This window comes from Lissotriton vulgaris, chromosome 8 (assembly GCF_964263255.1).
Source record: "Lissotriton vulgaris chromosome 8, aLisVul1.2, whole genome shotgun sequence".
Lineage (NCBI taxonomy): Eukaryota > Metazoa > Chordata > Amphibia > Caudata > Salamandridae > Lissotriton > Lissotriton vulgaris.
Genome location: NC_141696.1, coordinates 249386553 through 249411207, shown reverse-complemented (window position 1 = coordinate 249411207; position 24655 = coordinate 249386553).

Genomic DNA, 24655 nt, shown 5'->3' with positions numbered 1-24655 from the left:
CCTTAATAATGATGTAGTCCGAAGTACAGTCTGTCTCCCTTTTCGGCATGGCTTGCTCTTCTGCTCTGTATTATGACTGTCCGTTTCTCTCCGAATGTTTTTCGTATGTCAGGTTTTCTAATATTGTCCTGGTTTCTCAGTTTATATTTTCGTTCAGTGTGTTCCTGTTGAGGAGACCCACCCCATGACTGTGTTTTGATTTTTGTTTTTGTTTATTATCCCATTTCTTCTTTGAAGAATTGGGTGGTTGCTTAGAGATATCTCTTTCTGAACTACTCTTAAAACGTGGTTTCCCAGGTTTGGCTCCCAGATTACTTCTGCCAAGAGGGGCATAGTTATCTTCGAAAATCTTAGGCAATTCTCGCTCTTATTGTGCAGGAGTGAATTCCTTCAGACGATGACGTATAGCCACCGCTGCTGTCTCCCGTTGTATGTTACTCAACATAATGGTAGATACCTGGGCAAAAATGTCCATTAGTTTCATCGCCAGATCTAAGGCAGGCTCTGCCCCGTATTCATTCTGAAACTGTTTTAGTACATCTGGTATAATTGCTATTGAAGGGGTACCATGTGTTCTGGTATACACAGCAGCAGAGATTGTACCCCAAGTGGCACAATCTTCTAACTGGGGAGCCATCCTCATCGGCAAGCATATTGTCACTATTCTGTGTTTTTCCTGCGGGCCCGTATGGGGAAAAACTGCTTCAAGCTGAGCTGTATTTGTGCTATCCAGAACGGGATTTGCTCCCAGCTGGTGGGAACATTTCCCATTATGGCATTCAGTGTTTGTGGGCTAATACCTGTATTAGCCATGTGTGGTTGTGCAGCCTGATCAACCCCCACAGGTTGGACTGTCAATGTTCTCGGTACATATTGTGTTAGATTCCTGTAAATATTTACCAAAGCTCTGTAAAGTTTGTGCATCCCTGCTGATATTAAGGCAGCAATGTCTGTATGCGACATGTATGATGCTAAGACCAGCCAAGTTACTCCTCTGCTGAGCGGACTGAGTCTAACATGTTCTGTGGTATGGGGTAGGGCGCCTTTAAACCAATTAACATATTCTTGATAAGTTAATGGGACTTCTAAGTCCAGGTATGGAAAATACTCATCAGGTATATTCATGAATTGTGTGTGCCTCTGCAGGCAGGAATTTAATGTAAGAATAGAATACCTTTGTCCTGAATTGCTTTGTGTGCTTCAACCATGAAGTTAATATCGCCAACCGTTGCTGGGAGGCCGTGCTGTAATAATGTCATGGTAACTGCCTGTCTGCAATTTTCTGAAATATTTAGTACAATGTAACTGTTCTCCAACGTCCTCATCTAGTTGTTCAGTCATTGTTAGAGCAGTAGTATTTATGCTAAAATCTTATAGAGATATGGTATCCACATTTAAACTACAGCCAATACATAGGGAATATCTACTCAGCTGAGGCGGATTTATTTCCCTTCCCACTGTGGACGTATCCAGTTTAATAGTGAGTTGGTATCTCTGTGAAAGCACAATTGAACTACTCAGATTTGACCGTTAAATAAGACCCTAACCAACGTTGGCAGTGCCATGCCGTGTTGTTCCAATCAATTCATACAACCTGTGCATTGTGTGGACAACATAAACTAAGGGCCTGGTGTCAAGACTGATTCTGGACACACCCGCAGGATATGTTTGCCTAAAGACCAGCTAGCTCACATTGCCACCGTAAGCCCCCTAACCTACCAGGGAGCAAATAGTTTCTGGCAACCACTGAACATGACAGCCCTGACCTCTCAGGGATCATGAAAGCAGTACAGAACCTTTTGCTCAGTCACTCATGTTTACTTATTCTCGGAAGACTATACAGAGAATGCACAGTGGGAAGTTTTCAATAATATTTATTGAACCAATGTTATTCTTGCATAAAATACGTGTTCTGCAATGATAAGTAGACAGAAGCAGATAAACGTGATTAAAAGCACCAAAAGTGTAAATAGTAAATATAGTTCTATCATAGTACTAAACCATGTATATATACAGGCATCTAAACAAGGTAGTAATTGAGCATACTTCTACTATGTGAACCCTACTCTCAGTGCACCTAAAGGGTTGTTGGTTTAGAGCCAAGGATCCCCCCAAGAAGGATCCAACCCCATTACCTGATGGGATAGAGTGAAGAGCCCCATCTTGGTCATGAACTGGACACCCCTCACGAGACTGTTGCGTGGTGATTTCCCAGCATGAAAGGACCCTTAAGTGTCAGCGGAAGTACCTCCTCTACTAGTCTATCGGTATGTTCATCTTTTATAATAGAAATCAGCCTTGCGATGTGCGCATAGATTAGTGATGTTATGGATATATAGATAGCCCTGTCACCGCGTGGATGAAGATAGTGATGACATTTGTACCTGGTGCAAAATGAGACCTTATACATGATGTTCCGGGCGTTGTAATAATGTTGTGCGATGCTAGATGTGAAAACAAGTTTAGCTTCAGAGAAACTAATCCAACATTGGCATACATGCAAATATGTGCAAAAGGTCACAGCTGGAAATTTTATTTGTCAGGACAATGTAAGAAATAAGCTGCCTTGCTACATGGGCCTAACTCGGGAATATAACTGTAGCACAGAGGCAAAAAAAGGGAGGTAGAAAGACATACACCTCATGGGTTCTTCTGCCCCAGGTATTGTGAGTACCTGGAGATATTCAACCAACAGAATTTTAGCAGTTTAAATAAAGCCAATAGTGTAGGTAACATAATAGCACTTTTGGACTACGCTTTCACTACCTCCTTAACCCTTCCTCATCTCAAACCGTACAACAGTGAAATATGTCCACATACTCAAGTCACTAAGTAATTCAGCCTAAAACAAAAAAAGTTCACATCCATCCCTTCTTGCCTATAACCTCCCGAAATGCCTTATCACAGAAGGACCATAAAATTGAGGTAAACTCTTTGTCCACCCTGTCATCAGCAAGTACATTTTGGATAGAGGTGGGAGTGAGAGACTTAAGTGCAGATATAAGGAAGTGCAAACAGACTCATGAAGATCAAAGAAAAGTAATAACGCATTACCTGAAAAGTCTTTCTCTGAATGGTAAAGATTTAGCAACGTTACATATGGTGTATCTGTTTCGTCTATTCATTGAAATCAAGTTTTAACCAGGACTTTTCAACCAAAACATGATCTGAAGACAGGGTCATGACTTTTTAACGGGAAGTTTCCTCAGTACATTTTGTAATTTATTTTTATATCATATGTCTTATGATTACACTGGTTTTTGGGAAAGACATGAACAAAATAAATTAATTTAATTAGCAGTTCTTTTTATACAAATGTGTTTTTGCTTTTAGGCAGACTGTTGATGCATTACTTGGCAGAATATCTTCCACATACGCCCACTGTTAGTAGATCTCTGGCAAGCAATTTGTCGCATAGCTGAAAATTTAGCAGGAAACGCAGTAAACTATACTCCTGCTGTCTGAACAATTTAGAAAATATTGCCAGGGTGAAATAAAAATGGAATGTTATTAAACTTAAAGCATCGAGACATAAATGTTTTAGCATTGATGCACTTCAATCTTTAAACGTTGCTATTTTTTGACCACTCATATTGAAAAAGTATAATAAAGAGAATTGCAAATGGGAATCGAGTGCCCTAGACAGTATGGGCCATATTGAAAACAGTGCATCAGAGTGGGAAAGTGCCCCTTTTTTCATGATTATCCCCCACTTTTTGCCTGACATCTGATGTAACCTTATTTGATGTGCCCTGGGTCCCCGCCAATCAGGTTCCCAGGGCCTGTGTTCTTTCCAAGACTGTACCTTTGTACTCACAATTTGAGCATCTCTGGCCACAGGTAAGCTCCTTGTTAAAGGTACCATTGGTCCCTTTAACCCCAGGAAAGGCCTCTAAGGGCTACAGCACCTATTGTGCCAGTTAGAGACCCTGCACCCTAACATACACACACTGCCATGGCAGGCTGCGTGTTTAGATGCAGAGAAAAGTGGAATCGACATGACACACATCCCTGTGTGCCATACCTGCAACCCACTGCCTAAGGCCTAGGTAAGTCACACATCTAGCAGGGTGCACTAGCCCTCAGGTGAGAGTATAGTGGCATGAGCCATGTACCCTTACAGTGTCTAAGTCCATTCTTCTTGTAATTGTAATAAAGCCATAGGGAGTATATGGTCTGGGAGTTGGTCATTACAAACTCCACAGCTCCATAATGGCTTTACTAAAAACTGGGACATTTGGTAGCAAACTTCTCACCACATTAAACCCACACTGATGGCAATGTGGGATTTAATATAAAGTGCACTCAGAGAGCATCTTAGTGATTTTCCCTGAAAAATGACCAGCCCTGGTGTTGTTCCTAAATGGCTGTCAACTATTTGTCACCACCAGATAGGTTTCTGGACCCCTAGGTAGAGAACATCCATTCTCTGGGTCAGAAACAAAGCCCATCCCCCAGGATGAGCTGGGTCCACGAAGGGGAAGCTTCAAAGGCCTGTCACCTATAGAAGCTGTCCCTTCCTTTTGATGCCCCAGCAACTGGCTCCCACTGGTTCTGCCCCCCAATATGGGCGGGAGATGCGAGGGGAAGAACATATCTCAGTCCTCCCCATCTTGAAGATGAGGGGACTCAACCAATTAGGGAGAGACTCATGCTCCTCTCCCACTGGAGGGTGACATAATAGGGGTGTACCCCCTCCAAGGAAGGGACACATTGATCCTGACATGCACACCTTTTTTACGCCCCTAAATTTAGTATTTAGGGACAACCCTGAACCTTGCCTCCTCAGATTTGAGGAAGAAAGAAGGGACATCTATTGCTTTGGCCCAGACCTAGCAGCCCATCCCGTCTTTAACTTGCCTACAGCAAGAACCCCGGTGAGTCAAGCAGCCAGCAGCTCCCAGAGCATGGAGGACCTGCCCTGCACTCATCTAACAGACACTATCTCCTGTGAGCACCGGTGTTGCTTCAGCCAAACTTACTTACAGAATCCAGAACCAGGCGGTTCCATGTTTCTGCACCCGACGACAACAGCCTGAGTTCAAGTGGCCCAACAGCACAAGGAGGTCTCCCCAGCGATCATGTCCTGGGAATTGATGATATCAAGCTTCAAGACGACGCCTGCAGCCTCAGCCTGGAAGGTCCCCCGACCGCGACTGGAGCTGGTAAAGAAACCTGTTACCAAAAGACACCCCTGCACTCGACACCCCACGGCCTTGGGTGGCCAAACCGATGGTGTCCATCCATCCCCCAAGAACCCAACTTACCTCTCCAGGTGACAGTCACCTTCAGGAAGTCTCCTTGCCCGATTCTACAGCAACTTGCCGAAACTCAGGTCCCAATTCGAAATCACAGGGTCTGTGACACCTTATTGCCACCCTGCACCCTTCTGCCCCTGTGCTGCTGGTGGAGCAGCTCCTATGCTGATTGTTGGCCCCTGCAGTGCTGAACTTAACCCAGGAGCTTTTCTCCCACAGTCGAGTGGCCTGCTCATAAGCAGTCCCTGACTTAGCCCCATTGGCTAACCTTGGCCCCGCACTCTGCACCCGGCTGCCCCAGTGCCGCTGGTGGGGCAATTGGAGTGCCCACCTAGACCTTGGGCAACCTAGGTCCTAACCCCCAAAACTCCCACTCATAAGTCCAGTACTTAGCTGTAAAACCCGATAACCATTTTTTCCCAAAGGAACCCAAGTTATGAGTTCTATTCTTAACCCCTTCGCTGCGGCGGCAATTCCGCCGCAGCGCTTAGGGGGAGGAATGGGCCGATCGGCGCACACATGCTCGTGACGGAACCACTCCGTCACGAGCCTTGGTTGAGCCGTGCTCATGACGGAGCGGTTCCGTCATGGCCCCGCCCGCTCAATGGAACGGCCAGAGCAGGCGCAGAATTTGCGCCGCGCAGGCGCACCGAACTGGCCATGATGGAACCGCTCCATCTTGAGCACAGCTCAACCGATGCTTGTGACAGAGCGGTTCCGTCATGAGCATGGAAGGAGTTAAAATGTGCTGTGTTGAACTGCTGCTTTGCATGGAGGAAAAAGTAACTATATCTTAAACCAAGAAAAGTCTTACTTACCTTATATTGTGAGATCCCTCTGTGTGGTACCTAGGCATATCACCCTAAGTAGTCAATGTAATCTGAAAGTAATCCAAAAATATTCTAAAAGTAATTACTGCGTAATTTAAACTGCTTTTTGAAACCATACCAACCTGTAACAACTAAAAATCCATTCCCAATTGCATTTCGGTGTAAAGGTTTACAAATGAAAGTACAATTTACCTACCTCTACAAAATCCTGCTTGGTTCTAGAAATAAAATATATCAATTCCTTTTTTATACTTATCCAATTGGTCAGGATTCTGTCTCTGAGTGTGAGTGAGAAAATACAATAAATGCTTAACACACCCTGTGGATAAGCCTAACTGCTCGCCCACACTACCACAAAGAGAGCTGTTAGTACTTACCTAATTTAGCCTCTGCTATACCTCTGGGGACTCCCTGGACTCGGTGCACACTATACCTTACTTTGGTATAGTACATCTAGAGACAGCTTCCTACATTGATGGATCGGCTGTGGGATGTAAACCTCCGGTTACATGACAAGATCCAAAAATTGACTGTGCTACAACTCATTTTTTTAATTGATTATTTTTCAAATTACTAAAAAGTCTTGATAGGATCGTAAATAGCTGATCTGTAGCATTTTTAGATAAAGTAAAAGTCCCTGAAGTTCGGGGGGGAGTACTTAGAACTTCTTTGTGCAGGTCTTCTAAAAAGAACCCCAATTTAGGAAAATAATGAGCAACACAGGGAACATGGCTGAGGAGCTCAACTTCACCCTTACTCCAACCGAAGGGTTAGGGAGCTAAGGCTTTCTGTAATGCTAGAAAAATAAGAAAAGGGTCCAACCCTGCCAGTAGAGAACTCCTGGTTTTTCTGACAAGGTATGAAAAGAACCACCCCTCTTCTGAGGAGGAAGACTCACCCGGAGATAGGGAAGGTAGTGAGGTGGGATGAGGTATTTAACCTTCCACCTCAACTATTCAGGGAGGAAGGGGAAATTGAACTCTCTATCTACAAGCCAGGGAGAAGAGGGCCTAGGCACTGCAGAGGTAGGCTACACTCTGTACAATGCAGAGAAGACAACTTCACTGAAGAGGACAACCTTTTAGCAAGGTTGACCAAGAGACTTGAGCTAGGAACTAGGATCCTAGCCCTAGAGCAAGAGAGAGCAGATATGGGCCTAGGTCCCACCAATGATGGCAGCAATAATAAGAATCAAGAGAGAGAAGGAGCTTATGATCCTAAAATATCCAAAGGGATTGTCCTTAAATCTGAGGATGGTGATAATACCACCAAGTGGTTCACAACCTTTGAGAGGGCGTTTGAAGCCAGAGTAGTGAGGAAGTCTAACTGGGGGGTACCCCTGTGGGAACTGCTCTCTGGTAAGTGCAGAGAAAGACTTCTGACCCTTACTGGGGCAGAAGATGAGTCCTATGAACTCATGAAGGGTACCTTGATTGAGGGGTTTGGACTCACTACTGAGGAGTACAGAACTAAATTAAGGTGGGCTCAGAAATCCCGGAGCAAGTCCTGGGCGGAATTTGAAGGCTACTTAGTAAAGACACTAGCTGGATGGTTGACTGGAAGTAAAGTGTAGAATTATGAAGGACTTTATAATTTGTTAATGAAGGAACACATTTTAAGTAACTGCATCAATGAAAAGTTGCAACACCATCTGATAGACCTAGGTTTAATTTCTCTCCAAGAATTGGGAAAGAAGGCGGACCACTGGTTCATGACAAGGGTAACCAAGACAGCCACTGGGGGTGACCAAAAGAAAGGGGTCCCAAAGCCTCACCATGGGAAACATGGTGAGAAAGCCAAACATAAAATATGAGAGACTTCTAAAGGGCCCCAAAATCCTGGTCAGGGGTGGGCCAAAGAACTCATCCCAGCCCACTAGTGGGTACAAGGGGAAAGATGTTGATCCTGCTAAGGCCTGGTGTTTCCACTGTAGCAAGAAGGGACACCGAACTGGAAATCCTGCCTGCCCCAACAAACCAGACCCTAGTCCCCCACCAGTTTCTACTGGTACGGCAAATCTCCAGATGGGATCAATAGTGTGCCCAGAGCAAATCAGGTTCCACACTGAGGTTGTTTTAGTCTCTGAAGGGAAGGGAGGGTTAGCCACCTGGCTGTCTGCCCCTCTAATTTAAAGAAATACCTGCAGTACTCCTTAGTGAATGGGACTGAGAAAGAAGGCCTGAGGGATACAGGTGCCAGTGTCACTATGGTGAGAGATACACTGGTTTCCCCAGAGCAATACCTAACTGGAAAAACGTATCCAGTTACCAATGCCCACAGCATCCAAACTAACTATACCATGGCAATGGTGATGCTAGACTGGGGGGGGGGGAATAGCTGGCCTAAAACAGGTAGTAGTCTCTCCAAAGCTTACAGCTGCCTATCTGCTTGGGAATAATCTGGAAACCATGCTGCAAATCCCTGAGATGGTGCATGTGAAAACAATAACTCAATACCTAGCCCAGAGTGAAAATGGAGAGTTGGGCCCTGAAATGATGTCCCAACCTCCCAAGACAAAAAGAATGAAGACTGGTTAAACAGCTTCCACACAGCAGAAAGATCAGAACCCCTCTCCTCGGGGAAACTGAATCCATGGAGCTTGAACCTTACAAGGCAGAGCTCTTGGGGCAAGGGGACCATCTAGAGAACGACTGTGCCTTGGGCAGCAGGTCTGCCCCACTCTTGAAGGCATGAGGCAGTAGGGAACAGGGAGATGTCAGTGGCTGCCACAAGGTCTATTGGGAGGAAGAACTCCTGTACACTGAGGCCAGAGACCCCAAGTCTGATGCAACTTGGAGAGTGTGCCTCAACTGTATAAGGAGTTTCTCCTCACTCTAGCCCATTACATCCCCCTAGCTGGACATCTGGGACAGACCAAAAACTGGAAAAGACTGGTCACCCACTTCCATTGTCCCCAGATTTCCCAAAATGTGAAGGAGATTGTAAGCTCCTGTGTCACCTGACTAGCCAATGGCAAGGCAGGAAGACACTCAAAGGACCCCTTAATCCCACTACTAGTGGTTTTGGTTCCATTTGAGAGGGTAGGTGTGGATATAGTAGGTCCACTTGATCCTCCCACCTCCTCAAGAAACAAATTCATACTGGTGGTAGTGGATAATGCTACCAGGTATTCTGAAGCTATTCCCCTTAGGATTACTATAGCCCCTGTGGTAACGAAGGCCCTCATTGGTGTCTTCACCAGGATAGGGTTTCCTACCTTGACACAGTACCATTTCCTGCTGCTCCTGGAGATTCAATCGTCATTAATGGTTTATTATCAGTATGGAGAATATTCTGGCTTCCCCACAAATATGTCCTGAAATATTGCACACCCAAAGATGCTGTGAATATATCCCTCTCAATCACAGAATAATGTCACTTTGTTGATGTGAGAGAGTGTGATGCAAAAGTAACAGTTTTCTCAGTAGAACAATGAACTTGAGATAATATTGCACCTATTAACAGCAGCCTTTGCATCAGCAGTCACACTGGTTTTCCAATTTGAATCAAAAGGAACCAAAATTCAAGCTTTACACATGTCTTCTTTGATATTTTAAAAACACAATTGTGCATTGCCCCACTCCTTTCCCCATCAAGCTAGCAAAATTATTAAAAATAGAATAATGTTAAAGTAAGCCCAGAAAAGATCTGAATTGATCTTTGTCTTCAGGTGTAGGATCCAATGTTATTGCAGAAATCAAATCCTTCTTTGGTATAATACACTCGGCTGAAAAAGGGTAACCCAAATATTCAATTTTACTCATTAAGAATACACAGTTTTCTTTCCTCTGTGTTAAACCTGATTCTGTCTAGTCTATTTGAAAGCAAAATTGTGAATTTCCACACTTCTCTCCCCAAACACCAAAATGTAATCCTGAAAATAAATGACATTATCCAAGTCCTTGAACACCTCACTCACCCTCTGAAAGACACTCACCACTGACGACAAACTAAAGGGCATTCTAGTTGCCTTCGATATTTATTAATGCCGGCAAAGGCTTGGATGTTCGTGAATATGGATCTGATAATAAGCATACTTGAGATCTAACGTATGAAAGAATCCCCTCTTTGAGCAACAAAACCAGCTCATTTATGTTGAGAAGTAGAAAATTATCTGTCACAATGCTTTGATTCAAACTTTCCAAGTCTACACAGAATCTCAGCTTTCCATCTGCTTTTTCTGCGATGGATAATGAATGAATCCAATTTGATGTTTTAACTGGTTTAATCTTCCTATTCTTTAACGTCAATCGATATTTTTTTACTTCATCTCTAACAAAAATGGTTACTCTTCGAACCGTATGTTGTACCAGTATACCTCCTTGTTTTAATCTTATCTTATAGATATAGCCATTCAGTTCACCCATTTCTTCCCTGAAAACACATTTGGCTCCATTGACAATATTGTCAAGCATTGTGTCTTCCACCAACAGAACTTGGTTGGAGAACAAGGATTTATTGTTGTTTGCAAATCGTGTTGATAAAGCCAGCCCAAAATGGGTGGTTCTGACACTGACAAATGTACTCTATTAATCTGTGTCTCAACTCTCAATCAGTAAACATGTAACCGATAATATCAGTTTATTCACCCTGGTATCCCCCAGGGTTTAAATCTTTGGTCACTAATCTAATTTGCGGGCAATCTTAAAAAAAAAATAGAATAATACTTTTGGGTAAAAAGTTATACAAGGAACCCAGTCCACCATTAATTCTACTGTTTTGTTCCTTTTGACAAATTCTGCTTTCGGTTTATACTTTGTACCTAGACTGTTGACAACACATTTATCACACAGAATCAGGTTCCCCGGAAGATCCTGTTAAGCCAGAACTTTTCAGACTATTCCAGGATTCCATCTTACGAGAAGGGCGGATGTTAATTAACAACTCACTTCAGTCTGCGACCATCCCCCCATCCTGGAAACATGCTAAAGTTGTCCCCCTTCTAAAAAAGCCATCATTAGATCCCACTAGACCTGACAGCTTTAGACCCATCTCCTTGCTCCCCTATCTCGCCAAGGTGATGGAGGCCCATGTTAACTCCACTCTAACCACCTATTTGGAGTCGAATGGAATATTGGACGAATCTCAGCACGGCTTCCGTGCTAAACATAGCACGGAATCTGCACTGCTAGCCGTTACGGAACATCTGAGGGAGGGGCTGGACCAGGGTGAGACATCTGCCCTGGTTCTGCTGGATTTGAGCGCGGCCTTCGACACGGTCTCCCACAGGATCCTGCTTGCGAGACTGTGGGAGATCGGAGTCAGGGAGAGTGCCTTGGGATGGTTTACGTCGTTCTTATCTGACCGCTCATTCCAAGTGCACGCCCCGCCATACTCATCCAATATACATCCCCTGGACTGTGGAGTCCCGCAGGGCTCTGCGCTCAGCCCCACATTGTTCAATGTGTACGTCCGCCCCCTGGCCATGCTGGCCAGGGATCGTAACATCAAACTAACATCATACGCGGACGATACACAACTCATCTTCTCCTTTTCTAAGAACAGTGGGGCTGACCAAATTAAATTCCAGGAAGATATCCTGGCTATATCGAACTGGCTGTCACAGAACTATCTCCAGCTAAATTCCTCCAAGACGGAGATACTCATTGTAGGTAAAGACACCGAGAAATGGGATGCACATTGGTGGCCTTCTACTCTGGGACCCTCCCCTGTCCCCAAAGAGGTTGTAAAAAACCTGGGTGTGATGTTGGACAACTCACTCTCCATGGAAACTCATGCCAAGAGAGTGGCAGGCACCTGCTATGGTCGCCTGCGTTCTCTTAAACCTATCCTCGGATTCTTTGAGCCCTGCATCCGCCAGACTATAATTCAGGCCTTAGTCTTATCCCATCTAGACTACTGCAATGTCCTGATGCTAGGTTCTAACTTGACGGTGATACACAGACTTCAGAGAGCTCAGAATGCCGCGGCGCGCATCTTATTCGCTCTGCCAAAAAAATGCCACACCTCCCCTATTCTCCATCGGTTACATTGGCTTCCCGTTAAACAACGTATCCAGTTCAAAAGCCTCTGCCTAATGCATAAAATCCTGTATAATACCGCCCCTCAAACCTTGCAAGGACTCTGTTCCTTCTATGTCCCCTCGCGCGCCCTTCGCTCAGCTGACCTGTCACTGGCACGCACGACTAAGATCCGTAGGTGCCGAGCGGGTGGTCGCTCTTTTAGGCATCTGGCACCGAAGCTGTGGAATTCGATCCCCCTTGGGGCTCGGGCCACTCCCAACCACTTGCTATTCCGCAAACAGATTAAAACGTGGCTGTTCTCTTCCATCTAGCTCCATTCTCTTCCATCCAGCTCCACTTTCTCTGTTGTGTTGCACTGCTTCTAGGTATGTCCGCAGCGCTGGGACGCCCCATTGCCGGGGTAGCCATGCGCTATATAAGCAGAATTAACATAACATAACATAACATATACAAACCTTCTTTAGCTGAATTCAAGAACACTTCTTCTGACAACACTGCTACCTTTTCTTTCCTTGAGTCACAACACATTTTTGCAAAGTGTCCCTTATATATCCACTTTCTACACTCCATCCCAACTGCAAAACATTTTTTCACATCAGAAGTATGGTTATAGCTACCACACCCTCCATAGACCTTAAAGGTTGGTTTATTGTGAGACCTTCCTCTCCACATCTTACCCCTAACTTTGATAGCTGTCGCCACATCACTACTTAACTTGTCAATGATAATTCCTCATTTCCACCACTTAAATCCCTCTTCTCCATTCCCTGCATACAATACTCTGATTTTCTTTCTTTACTATGTTAGCTATTTTAATTGCATCCTTCAAAGATGGATTTTTAGCAGCCCGCAATCTTTCCTGCATTGTTTTACTTTTGCACTGGACTATTAATTGATCCCTTATAATTGCATCAGTCATGTGTCCCAAATTGACTCTTGATCGACAATTCTTATAACAAGATAAAGTCATGAACTGACTCTGTGTGCACAAATTGTATCTCCTCATAACCACATTAGTTCCTTCAGCAAACCACAACTCCAGTCTTTTTCCTCCTTCCTTGTACACATCTACTATAGGCTGGCCATCTTGTTCCATTATTGGCAGCAAGCATTAAAAATATGCCGCCTTCCCTGCCCAATGAATTCGACAATAATGCTCTTATCCTATCTGGATGAAACTTCCCATTTTTTGAGCTCTTCCAGATAATTGTCCAAGATAACCACCCACTCAACTGGTAGATTTCCGGGTTGAGCGAGGATGAGAGGTGGTGGAGTTATTGCTGATGCCTCCATGACCATAAACCCCCAATTTGTTGAAGTGTGATTTGGTTATGGGTCTTTCCTCTAATTTTGCAAAGTTACCAATGCCAATCAAAGGCAGCCAACAAACCATCAGATACTCCCACCGTCATGTGACGTGTGATGTAATGTCACTCTCCAGTTGACGAAATGGCAAATTGTGTGCGTTTTTTCCAGTGACCACTGTATTGTAAGTTTGCCCTGCACTTCTGTCAAACACTACAGAGCCATCTAGCAAAGTTTAATTACATTTTTTAATTAAAAAAACAAAACTCCAAAGTGGGATTTTGTTTTTGAAAATAAAAAGAAACAATTCTCCCCTCATCATGGAAGCCATCGCCCATGGACATGTTTTTTTTTTGCAATTTTCACTTGCCCTTACCGCCAGGGTTTTCCTGGAGGCGACGTGCAGTTAAAACTGCACTGTATGTCCGCCCATCTAAATTAGGTGGGCATACATACAGGTAAACCTCCAACAGCCCTTACTCCGTCAGGGGTATAACCACAAGGGAGACAGAGCAGTCTCCGCCATGGTTGCACCATAGGTCTACCAGTATTTAAAATCAGGCAAACAAACCATTATTTTTGTGGAAAGGATACTCTATATCATTGTGATGGAGCACACTTCCCACCATCATATAAATTGCACCAAAATGTTATCACTGAAAAGCCTAGAAGTAAAGTGTAAATAGGGCATAGCATGTTTGCTTGTGACATTATATTAACTAAACAGTGTTGTCTCAGCATAGTATATATGAACAATGTAGTAGTCCCTCATTCATCATTGACAATACACTGTCCAACCACCTAAATACAGCAGTCAAACTCAGCTCAGGTGAAAAAGCACCTGTATACCCTGACCTCGGTTCTATCCCCCACCCTGGTTACCTCAAATTGTCTGTTGAACTGAGGTATTATTTAAATGCAAGACCTCTTGCATGGCAAAGTTGTGCCACACACAACAGGTTACAACAATCTTGCACAAGCTTCTGAGGGGTTCATTCACAACCATACCACCTGTATGGCCAAGGCATTTGAATCGCGACTAAAGGATCTCAACATTCCATTCAATGGTGGCTTGTGTACATGTTTTGCACTATATTGTACATCTGTTGAGGTTGTGTAGATCTGTAGGGTGTAAGGAGAAGGGGAAAGAGAGAATACCTAGCATTACCTGCAACAAAAGCGCCTAATATTTCTTAAAATAGGGTTCTATTGAAATGTAATATTTCATATCTACTTCATGCAGCGATTGTCAAGGTAATGTGTGTCTATTGTGTTATAATGAGTAAGAAGTTAGAATGATTGAGACACCATCCCCTATGTGCACATGCAGCACCAGTGTGAGAAGTTCTTACTTACCAATGAGCCACACATCATCAAAATCCCCAGCAACAAACCGACATCCACAAGAAAACTAACAGGTGCCTGAAAAGGCAGCATATACTTCGGTAATGCAGCCCCTAGCATCACAGAGAGCTTGAACATTGATGAAGAACAAACAGTGTCTATTGCGGAAAAGTTTTGCTGTGTGGGGAGGTGGAGTAAGTGGTACAAAGGTGCAACCTATAGCATCTACCGCATGAGGAAAGTGTGCAAAGATATCCAAGCCCCAATCCACCCCTTGCTCCAGTGAGTATAACATAGCAATAAACTAGTGCCTTTTCTTTATGCATCTCAGGACCAAGCATTGGGACTGACTTGGCTGTGAGATGCCTACATTTTCAGCGCTGACCATCATGGAGGAGCCAGTGGACATGAAAAGCATTTTGACATATGCAGGGTTAGCCTGAGAGTGGGCTGTGCGTGAATCAAGCTCTGCTCCCTGTCTGCAGCTCTGTCAAGGATCATTTCAGATGAGAAGCTAGATCTTGTAATAACTATTTTCCTGCACATGCCAAAGATGAAGATACTTTGCCTGTGAACCATCTCTCTCCTCCACAAATAATTGTTCCTGAAAATGAGGCGTAAAGTAATAAATGCATTCACTGACATAGCGAAGGCAGAAACGTGTTTTGGTGTGTGAGTTAACTTCTTATGTGTTCACCTTGTATGCAATTTGTTGGTGTTGTAATGTGTTTAACCTCTATATGGGTGGTAGAGTCCAGAGCCACCATCAATTAACTCCATTACACCTTGCTTCAACATTTAAAATATTAAAACAATATATTTTATAAAAAAAAGAATCCCAAAGTAAAAAAAAGAAACAATATTCACATTATTTCCTATATATTTCTATGTGACTTCCATTGTTTTATCTGGGAACGTGTTGCAGTACATGTGACTGACTGACTCTGCATCCTATCCCCACCTCTAATCTGTTTAAAAATATGATATCGCATGATAACATGTGAATCAGGAGTCTTTTTGTCATGGACAAGGCAAAAGGCGTTGACATGGCGACTAAATTTGTTATGGTGCAAAACATTAATACTGAGCAATGACATCATAGTGCTTTCCTTTTTCTCCTTTGGTGGAAATTCAAAGGGATAATAGAAGAGTCATCTTGCTTCCCCTCAGTGGTGTCCACCTCAGTATGGTTGCATACACCTTGACGAGTGATTACTTACATATTCACTGGAAAAAAACAAAGGTTACAGGGATGTTATAGTTGGGAAATAGAATTTTTTAAAAACCTTAAAAATTCAGAGAAAAAACAAAGGTTACAGGCACTTTATCGTTAGATAAGATTTCTCTCACACAAAACCAGTGAAATTCAACAGTTATAGATACTTGAGGTAACTATAACTTACACCCCCCCACAATGCATTGCTTATGACCTCACATATTACATAATTCATGACATGATCAGTGACATCACTGATGACATCCCTGATGACATCCCTCATGGCATCACTGATGACATCATCAAGTGAGTGTAAGTGTTTTGTAAATGTTTCTGAGAAATATACTAAGGTACAGCATAAGTTAAATTACTATTCTATACATGTAATTATTCATACTATTCAAAACATATTTCATCTGAGTGGCTGTGTGACTGTCTATTAGTGTGAGTGAGTATATGAGTGGATTTATGGATGTGTGAGTGGCCATATGGATGTGCTAGTGGGTATGTGAGTAGCTGTTTGAGTGAGTGAGTGGTTGTATTGGAAAGAGAGTTGGTGTGTGCATGGCTGTATGGGTGAGTTAGTGGCTATGTGAGTGGCTGCATAGATGTGTGGGTGTGTGAGTGGCTGTATGGGTGACTGAGTGGCTGTGTAAGTGGCTGTATGGGTGAGGGAGTAGAATGTGTGAGTGGCTGTATGGGTGAGTGAGCAGCTGGTTAAGTGTGCGTATACATATGTGGGTGTGTGTGAGTGACTCTGTGGATAATGTCATCAGTGATGTTATATGAAATGTCATGAGTGATGTCACTGACCATGTCATGAGTGATGTAATTTGTGAGGTCATAAGCAGTTCATTGCAGTGGCAAAAGTTATAGCTAGCTCAGGAAACTAGAGCTGCTAAATTTCTCTGGTTTTCTGAGCCTAACTATAATGTCCCTGTAACCTTTGGTTTTCTCAGTGAATTTCAAAGGTTTTAAAAAATGTAATTTGCTAACTATACCTGCCCTCTAACCTTTGTTTTTCACAGTGAATTTCAATTTTTTTAATGTTATTTCCTAACTATAATGTCCCTATAACCTTTGGTTTTTTTCAGTGAATTTCTAAAGTTTTTTGAAGTTTTATCTCCTAACTGTAACCTGAAACTTTGACAGTGTGTGTTTGAGTGGCTCTATAAGTCAGAGAGTGGTTGTGTGAGTGTCTTCGTGGGTCTGTGAGTCAGTGCGTGAGTCTCTGTGTAGGCCTGTGAGTGGGTGTGAGAGAGTATAGGTGGTTCTGTGAGTGGTTGCATGAGTGATTGAGTGGGTCTGAGAGTGGGTTTAAATGATTGAGTGGGTCTGTGAGTAGGTGCAAGAGTGTCTGAGTGGGTCTCTGAGAGGGTGTGTGAATCTTAGAGGGGGTCTGTTAGTATATGCAATGAGTGCATGAGTGGATCTGTGAATGGGTGCATGAGTATCTGAGTGGGTCTGTGAGTGGTTGAATGAGTGTCTGATTGGGTCTGTGAGTTGGTGTGTGAGTGTCTGAGTGGGTCTGTGAGTGGGTACCTGAGTCTGTGAGTGGATCTGTGAGTGGGTATGAGAGTAACTGAGTGGGCCTGTGAGTGGGTGTGTGGATCTCTGAGTGGGTCTGTTAGTGGTGCAATGAGTGCATGAACCGATCTGTGAGTGGGTGCATGAGTGCCTGAATGAATCTATAAGTGGGTGTGTGAGTGTATGAGTTGGCCTGTGAGTGGGTGTGTGAGTACCTGAGTGGATCTGTGAGTGGATGTGTGAGGGTCTGAGTAGGTCTGTGAGTGGGTGAATAAGTCTCTGGGTGGGTCTATGAGTGAGTGTGCGAGTCTCTGGGTGGGTGTGACAGTGTGAGTGGGTCTCTGAGTGAGTAAAATAGTGGCGAAGTGAGTATCTGAATGTATGTTTGTGGCAATACTTATTTACAAATACAACACAACAGTACACAGAGGCTGGACTGAGCATTGCGTTGAATTCACGAATATCGAACATAGAAAAAAAAGTTGTTTGATGTCTTCGTCACATAAAGAGTCCCTCAAAGACCCCTATATTCCACCCATGGGGTCAGGGTACCTCTTCCCTGACCCCTTATATAACTTTTAATCTTTATTTGAGCCTCTTGAGACCATGTCCCATTATATAAAATGGCGGCTGAAACTTTCTACACAGGTTGCGGCTAGCCAATCACATCATTCCTATTGTTGTGTGTCAATTTTTTTGATTTTCTTTAATGTCTAAAAAACTACTGAATGGATTTACACAAAATCACAAAAACATGCTTTTAGGACCAAGATTATCTTTCTGCCAATTTGGTGCCATTTCATTCAGCAGTTCGGGCTGTAGTCATGTCTAAAATCCCTGTGGGAATTGACAGGGGAAATGCACTTTTTTGACCCCGTCCCTTTTTCTCAGCCCCCGCTAGACAAATCACCTTGAAACTTCCATGGAGAACTAGAACAAGCTGTGCACATTTTTAAATAAATTTTCATGAAGGTAGTCTGGTCCGGTGTTGTGTAGGGCTTTTTACATGTGCATGAGAAGTTTGAATTGACTCAGCTTGTGAACGGGGAGCCAGTGAAGCTTTCTGATATGGTGTGATGTGGGTTTGGCAGGTTGAGCATGAGTCTTTCAGCTTCATTCTTGATGGTCTGGAGTCTGTGTAGGAGTTGATTGGAGATTCTGGCGTAGAGAGTGCTTGTGTGACAGTCCGCCTAGTGTTCTAAGGCAACCATTTGAAGCATGCATAGGATGTGGAAGCAGGAGGTGCAGACTTAGTTGACTTGAGCCGTCATGTTGATGAGCTTGCCATCTAAGATGATCCCTAGATTTCTTGCTTGGTCTGTGGGTCCAAGCTCCGACGGCCACCAGATGGATTATCATGAGGATATCTTGTTGCCAAAGACCAGTACTTCCGTCTTGTCGGAGTTGAGCTTCAGGCAATTAGTTTGCATACAGTCTGCTACCATGGTCATGCAGTTGGTGAAGTTGGTACTTGTGGTGTTTGTCTTTTCCGACAGAGAGAGGATGAGTTGGGTGGCATGGCATAGTAGATGATGGTATTGTCTAGTGATCAGATGATGTTGGTGAGCAGTCTTGTGTATATGTTGAAAAGAGTGGGGCTGAGAGACAATCCCTGTGGGGCACCACATATTATTTTCTTGGTCTTGATGTTAAGGGTGGAAGACTGACCCTTTGGGTTCTTCCCATGAGGAAGGAACAGATCCATTTGAGAGCTGATCTTTTCATGTTAATCTTGTGGAATCTTCTGATGACGGTGTTGTGGGAGACAGTGTCAAAGGCCGCAGAGAGGTCAATAAGGGTGAGGGCAGCTGTTTCTCCTCAGTCCAGGATTGTTTAAATGTCGTTGGCGGCCTTAATGAGTACTGTTTCGGTACTGTGGTTATTTCTTAATCCTGGTTGTGTGTTGTCTAGAAGATGGTGAAGTTTGAGGTGGGTTGTGAGTTGCTTGTTAATGGCCTTTTCACTCGCTTTGGATGGATATGGGAGCAGGGAGATGGGTCGGACATTTCTTGGTTGGTCCAAGTCTGCTCTGGGCTTCTTGAGGAGGGCGTTGATTTCTGCAAGTTTCATTTTATGAGGGAAAGTGCTGGACGATAAGGAGGTATTAATGATGTGGGTGAGGGTGGTGCTGATTGGTTGTAGATGTGGTGGGGGCATGGGTCAGTTGGGGCTCCTGAGTGGATAGTAAACATGATTACCACTGCGTCGTTTTGGGTGAGGGTTGTCCAATTAAGTCAGATGGCAGTCTAGATTGGTGGTGGGTAGGTTAACTAGGAGTTATTTGGGATGGAGTTGGTGTTCGAAGTTGTTGTAGATGTTTGTGATTCTGCTAAGGAAGAAGATGGATAGGTTGTTGCAGAGTTATTGGGAGGCAGAAATGTTTTTTACAGTGGCTGAGGGTGAATTGAAATCCTTGACAATCGAGAAGGTTTCCTTGCAGCTATTGGAGCTTCCTTCAATGCGGTCTTCTAGTGCTATGTTCTTGGTGTCTCTAATTTGCTGGTGATAGTTCTGAGTGTATTCTTGTAGGTAGTTCTGTTGATAGTGTTGTGGCTGGCTCACCATTTCCTTTCTAGCTGTTTACATTGATGTTTGGTGTCTCTGAGGTATTTTGCTGGCCTGCTGGTTTGATCTACTATGCTTGTTGGTTTTGATGGGTGCGAGGGAGTCCGCACAGTTCTTGATACAGTTATTAAAGTTGTTTATGTCCTTATCGAGGCAGTCTGTGGGGCTAGGCTGATTAGTGCTAAGGGCACAGAGCCAGTCTGTTTATGTGATTTTGCTCCAGGTGCGGCTTGGATTGCAGAACCTGGTAGGAGTGTTGACTTGAGATGTGTTGATTTGGAAGTGGATAAGGGAGTGGTCTGTTCATGTGAGCTGTGTGGTGGTGTTGTATTTGATGCTTTCACTTGTGGAGAAGATGGGGTTCAGTGTGTCTTGCTGTGGGTGTTGGTTCTGTGATGAGCTCGGTGACACTGGTGTTGCTAAAGCTTTCGAAAAGTGCTGTGGGACAGGGTTCTTTCTGTGTGCAGGGGTCTCTCATTTATAAGCATTGCCAATGAATGTTACCTATGTGAATGCACACAAAATAGGCAATGGGGATTGTGGATGTCAGAAAGTTACTAATTCAACTTCCACCAATAATATTGTTCTTGCAGTGTTTCAATACATTTTACCAGCAGTGGCTGCTTAATTACTTAAGGTGTTTATCAACTCATGTCATTCTCCTTTGTTTAGTTTTTTGATATATTCCTGAAAAGTAACTCCTCTCTTTCTGCCATCTATATTGCAATCTTTAAGGTACTATTTGGATACTCTCTTGCTCTAATTGTTTTCTGCTTCAAAGGCTTCTTTCTGTGCTGCACTTATAGTTTACTCTCAGCGTTTCACCACAAGGGATGTTCTATGTTAGAGCCATTAGATCATGGTTCTGAGCATCTATTCCCAGTAGTTGTTTCGCTTAGAAGCTAGAATGCAAAGTCCACTTTTGACATTTGGGGCAGTTCTCACGTAAGCCATAGTTAATTTTTCTTTCTGTCCTGACCATGCATGGTATGATAATGAATAGCCTAATGAATAGAAATTGGGCATCAAGTACACTTATGGATTTTTTAAATGTAACCAAGAATCTCAATTTAGGGAAATGAGTTATTTGCATCTCTCTACATTTTGCTGTATCCACAATGCCCCATAAACTTATTATTAAGAAAATATATTTTCTTACATTTCTGTGTTGGAAATGTCCACATCCTATATCCTACCAACCAGAACACCCACATCTCTCCCAGTAAAAATGGCTCTTTACTTATGTAGGTGGGCCTATCAAATGCGACAGAAAAGGCCCCAAAATGCCATGTGACATCATCAAGATTTGTCCTTTGAATTTCACTCATTCTGGGGATGCGTGTAGCTGCATAATTTGGGCCCTGGTTTGGCAGCACACAGAGAAAGCTACCAACCGCAGATATTTCTGAGAACGAGGCACCTAAGGTAGTCCAGGGAGGTGTGTCTTGCATTGATCGCACTACTTATTCTTACACAGAATGTCCCACGTAAACTTTGACTAAAATCACAGAACTGTATCACAGTTCTGTGATGGAAGGTTCTGGAATCTAGCAGGATAAACAAAATGTTATCCACTCATCATTCCCACACTTCTTTCAGTAAGAATGGCACCCCACTTTTTAGAGTGGGCCTTTCACATAAGACAGGAAAGACTCCAAAAATGTAACACTGAAACATCAAGGTTTCATTTTCCCCTTGAAATTCAATCATTCTAGGGATGTCGTGGCTGCAGTATTTGGGCCTGTAGTCAGCTGGCACACAGAGAAACCTACCAGCCCTACATATTTTTGAAAACTAGACACTGTTAAGAGGATCTCACTAATGTTTCTTACCCAGAAAGTCATGCTAATGTTAAACTTAGGCTTTAATCATAGCATTTCCTCAAATTTCTGAATCTACTACCACCCAGCATGAAAAAACACGGCATGGGCTATCGTCTGAGACAAGGAAGGCCTCAAAATGCGAAGTGGAAACATCACAATTGTTCCTTTACATTTCAATCATTCTGGGAATGTTGGTAGTTGCAGTACTTTGGCCTGGGGACAGGTGGCACCCAGGGAAATCTGGCAACATCTCCAGGAAAATATATACAAACCCTGGATACCTATAGAATACCCAGGATGTTAGAAAAAAATACACACTTTTGTTGTGGATACAGTTTGTGGGGCAAAAGTTGTGAATGTTGAAGTGGGAACGTCTCCAAACATCCAATAAAGGGCTTAGCACTGCGTGGTATGAGAGGTACGAGAGCTCTAGTGCCCAAGTGTTTAGAGAACATCGAGCAAATGTGAAAGTGTAGGTGAAACAACTCAACAATGGTACACCATGTGTGCAGGTGGTATGTTGCAATGGACAGGAATATCCCACAACTGTGACCATAGGAAGTCAATGTGGTTTTACATGGTTTATAGATTGATCAATTCTTGTTAGATGTGATAGGCCTATCAACACATATAGAGTACCGTTTTTTTCCTGAAAAGAGTATCAAAGGGGGATGAACTCAAAATGGTAGAACATTTTTTTTATTGGCTAAAAGTTTCTGAGTGTTCTGTCAAAATATAATGACATTTAGGGGCACATTTACGAGTAGAGTTGTGTCGCGCTTGCACCACGCAACGTGGTGCAAGTGCGACGCAAGTCCAATATGAGATTTATGAAGCCAGGCAATGCCACTTTGCATGGTTTCATAAATCCTGAGTAACGCAATGTAGAGCAAATCGCTGCATTGCATTATTCTGCCCTCGGAAGGCATTCCCTGGGCGTTGGGTGGGTGTTCCAATTCAACTCCTATGGTTGTTAATGCATTCCCAGATTTACTAGAACTGGTAGGGGTTGGAAATGCACCAAAAGGATATGCCTTCTCAGGGGATGCATAACGAGGAGGAATATCTTTATTTCTGCAGCACACATGGAAAGAGGAATATGCTGCGCTGGATTGTTTTTGTGCAGGAAAGTGCCCCTTCTGGCACAAAAACAATCCTGCATGCAATGCGGGCACCCTTGCACCATGATGCAAGGGTGCCTGCGTTGGTTCTAGGCAGCCCATTGTGCACCAGCGCTGGGGAAAGGACAGGAATGTGCTGTATTGGGATAAATACAGTGCATTCCTACCCATTCCCTGTGATGCAGCACAGCAAGGTGACTTGCTGATCTGCGCCACAAAGTTATAGCCTTAGTTTGTTTGGCTCATACTTTGACATTTCTAAGGCATTGTTTCAAGGAAATAAGCCATACAGCTCTTGAATACCCTATACTCTAGTTTTGAGAAATGCCATGATTTGGTGGGATTCCCTGGGCAACTGCAGACCATGGGCCCAAATACCACAGCAACCCTGTGGAAACTGAGAACATTTACCCTTTTTAGGCATAGTTTTAAATTTTCCCAGATGCCCAAAAGTCATACCACCCTGGATTTTCCTGAATCTCTTATTTTCAGAAATGTCCAGGTTTGGTGGTGTTCCCCGTGTGCTGGAAGGCCCCTTGCTCAAATACCATAGCCGCCCCCATGGAAACTGAAAGGAAATTGGATCTTTTTTAGGTGTGTTTCTTTATTTGTGGTCATTCTGGGTCAGAAACCATGTTGTGATCCATGTGAGTCATACCACTCTTGAGTCCACTAGGCCTCTAGTTTTCAGAAATGCTCATAAGTTGGTAGGATTCACTTGGTCCCATCTGACCCTAGGTAAATACATGCCGCCAATAATGGAATAACAGGGGCAATCATGCCTTATTAGGCATAGTTTTGAATTTGCAGGGTTGTGTAAGAAAAATTATTGGGATCCGTAAAATCCATACAACCCTCGATTTCCATGGGTCTCTAGTTTTGAGAGATAGTCAGGTTTGATAGGGTGCCCTGATTGCCTGCTAACCCCATGCCCAAATACTGCTGCCATCCAATATGGAAAATGAGAGGAAACGTGTTTTTTTTTGGGCATGGTTTTGAGATTTGACTACAATTCTGGGCAAGAAAAGGTGCTCTGATCCATGTAAGCCATGCCAGATTGGATTGCTCTGGGTATCAAGTTTTTAAAGGCACCCAGGGTTGGTAGACTTACTTGGGAGCCAGATAACCTCACGCCCAAATGTCGCAGGCATTCTCCAAGGAAACCTCTGGGATTTATAAGGTGTAGGTTCGATGGTTAGATAACATTTTGTGTCAGAAAGGTGTTCAGAGCCATGCAACAAACACCAAATCGTATTTCTCTGGGCCTAAAGAAATGCCTAAAGCGGGGTGGCATCCAGGACCACATACCAACCCTAGAATACCCTCCAAACATCACACTTTGGGTAAAATAATAGATTTTTTTTCACATTACTGTGATAGAAAGTTCCAGAATTTGCAGGGAACAGCAAAGGTCTACCATACAGGACTCCCACAATTCTCTAGAAGGCACCCCAAATGTGTGGGTGAGCTAATCACCCAGTGCAAGAAAGGTCAAAATATGTGATCTTAGAATAGCCTAGTACTTTCAACCATACTTAGTATAGGGCCACATGTATGTACCTTTTGTAAGGTCATAGACTGCCCGATTCGCAGAATCGGGTCTTTTGTGACCAGAAAAAAGGCTTTCCCAATGTACCAAACCCTATTTTGCGGTTTGGTAACCTATTATCGAATCGCAAAAT